This window comes from Triticum aestivum, chromosome 6B, assembly GCF_018294505.1.
Source record: "Triticum aestivum cultivar Chinese Spring chromosome 6B, IWGSC CS RefSeq v2.1, whole genome shotgun sequence".
Taxonomy (NCBI): domain Eukaryota; kingdom Viridiplantae; phylum Streptophyta; class Magnoliopsida; order Poales; family Poaceae; genus Triticum; species Triticum aestivum.
This window is the reverse complement of record NC_057810.1, coordinates 61,007,971-61,010,734: the sequence shown is the minus strand read 5'-3', so window position 1 is coordinate 61,010,734 and position 2,764 is coordinate 61,007,971. Positions and strand designations below refer to the sequence as shown.

The 2,764-nt window shown below is 62.3% G+C and overlaps 1 pseudogene; it reads right to left on the bottom strand.

The window, feature by feature from the left end:
• Positions 1-527: 527 nt before the first annotated feature.
• Positions 528-2,528, bottom strand: LOC123133480 (DIMBOA UDP-glucosyltransferase BX8-like; annotated as a pseudogene).
• Positions 2,529-2,764: the final 236 nt, after the last annotated feature.

Genomic DNA, 2,764 nt, shown 5'->3' with positions numbered 1-2,764 from the left:
CCCCGCATCAGCCGTTGGACGTTCGCCTCCACCACTCCCCGCTCGAGCACGCCGCCGCCGTCCACAGCGATGCCGTCCATATCGTCGAAGAGCTTATCGTGGTCGTTAGGGAAGTGATCGTCGGCGTTGCCGTCCATATCATCGAAGAGGTAGTCGTCGTCGGGGAAGAAGTTGTCTTTCGGGAAGTGATCATCGACATCTATAGCGGCCGTGATGAAGAGTTCAGTAATCACGGAGAGCGATCTTTAAAAATCTTATCATCCTTCTCACGTGCAGGAGTCAAAGTGACGGGGTTTGAAGGCCTACTGTCCTGACCTACGGTGCACGTCGCAAGCCGGCACAAAAAAGAACCTAGCGATATCTTAGTGCTTGAAACTCGATGACGTGATTCAGATGCTATTCTGGTGAGGAGAAAAAGGAGGCGAATTGGAAACGATGGAAGGTGAAACGAAGAGACGGGAAAGAAAACGAACACGCAGCAGCCGAAGGTGCAGCGTTTCTATGCAACTTCGTGCGACCTTCCCGTGGATGATGAAGCGTGGTCCGAACGTTTTCAGACGATTTGATTTGAGGGCCCCCTTTGTCCTTTGAAGCATACGCGCAGAACCGGACAAAATGCAAACACCGGTCGAGAGGCGGGACAAACTAAACACTCGTGGGCTCGTGGCACAGGAACAAACTACGTACGGAGTCTGACACAGATCTCTACAGCGACAGGATGTGGTTCACCAGCTTGTCGACGCTGAGGCGGAAACCCACCATCGGCCACGGCCGCGGCCGCCCTGCTCCGGAGCTCCCGGGCACGCGCCCTCGTCCCCTCCCCCTCCTCGCCCCGCATCAGCCGCCGGACGGCCGCCTCCACCGCTCCCCGCTCGAGCACGCCGCCGCCGTCCAGCGCGATGCCCGCGCGCCACACGTGCTCCACGTGCCTCGCGTTGCCCATCTGGTCCCCGAAGCAGGGCCGGCAGAGCATCGGCACGCCCCCGCACGCGCCCTCCAGCGCCGAATTCCACCCGCCGTGCGTCCAGAACCCGCCCACGGCCGCGTGCGCCAGCACCTCCTCCTGCGGCGCCCAGCTCACGACCAGGGCACGGCCTTCAGTCGCCGCGGCGAACCCGTCGGGCAGGGCGGCCCCGCGGCCGAGGCCCGGACGGAGCGCCCACAGGAACGGCTGGCCGCTGTTGGCCACGCCCCACGCCGCCTCGGCCAGGTCGGCGCCGCTCATGCTCGCCAGACTGCCGAAGCTGATGTAGAGCACCGACACCGGGGCCTGCGCGTCCAGCCAGTCGAGGCAGGAGCGGTCCTGCTGCAGGAGGCTGCTGGACGACGCCGGGGATAGCTTGTGGAGCGGGCCGACGTCGAAAACGGGCACGCCGGCCAGGTCTCGCCGGATCGTCGCCAGGTCGGCGGCCTCCAGCGCGTCGAAGGTGTTCAGGAGGAACCCCGCCGAGGCCCGCACCGCCTCGACCGCCCGGGACAGCAGCTTGCACATCAGATCGTGTCCGTGACGGCTGCTGCTGTCGGCGCCCATCAGGTCCCGGACGCGGTACGGCGGCAGCTCCCTCACCGGCGCGTCCAGCTGCGACTCCGCGCTCACCGGCAGGTAGCCCTTGTCGCAGAGCATGGGGTTGGCCATGAAGTTGCGGAAGCAGGCGGCGCTGCCGGTGCGCAGCACCAGCGTCGGCACGCCCAGCCGCCGCGCCACGTCCACGAGGGTCAGCAGGTGCGCGTCGGCGACCAGGCACGCGACCTCGTCCCCGGCGCCGGGGGCCTCAAGCAACGCGGACAGGCGCTCCCGGAACGGCGCCTCGAGGGAGCCGTTGAGGGCGAGGATGTGCTCGAGGGTCTCCACCACCGTGCCGGGGCCGACCGCCGGCAGGCCTTCGGGGACGGGGACGAAGTCGTACGGCGGGTGGCGGGACGGGTCGGGCGCGTTAAAGCGGGCGTGGAAGACGGTGACGGCGAAGCCGCGCGCGTGGAGGAGGCCCGCGAGCTGGAACATGGGGTTGATGTGTGGCCCTGGTACGGGAGAGGGAAGAGCAGCACGCGGCGGCGGCGGCTGCACGGGCCGCCAGCGGTGGCCGTGTTTGCTTCTCCCGGCGCCATGGGGTCGGTCGATAGATGGGTGTCGTGGCGTCCTGGGTTCCACTTCCAGGGAGGCAGGGACCAATGGGTGAGTGGCACTGGCGCTTCACACGGCAAGTGAGCAGGCGTTTTGAACGAGAGATTGAGAAGCACAAGTTGGAGATTGATCGTACGTACGATATGGTTGGAGGAGAAGCACAAGTTGGATTCCAAGACAGATGCTCGTTTCGAACGAGCGAGAGATTGAGAATCTGGGAAACAGGACAAATGGAATGGAATCCGGCAAGGGAAACTGCAGTTATTTTAGACTGTTTGCTCAGGCAGACCGGCCCTGATAGGCTGGACCAGAGATCGAAGACAAGTTCCCATTTTCCATCGTTGTACGAGGACAACTCAACTCGAACCGATGGATTCGCTTTTTATTCGTTTGGGTCGGACATAAGAATGACACTTTATCCATTCATGTTTTACTAGTCAGTGCGTCCACATGCCGACGCATTTCGTCCGGTCATGTATTCAGTAGCGGATCTAGAATTTGAAGACAGGGTGGTCCTCTTAGAAATTATTATTTTTTGATAAAAGTCTCAGTTTTGCATGAAGAAGCCTGTGGGCATGCACACAAGTTCTCAGGTAAACTCTTCGGCCACATCCGGCATAGCCTTCTTCCGTATCTTCATAT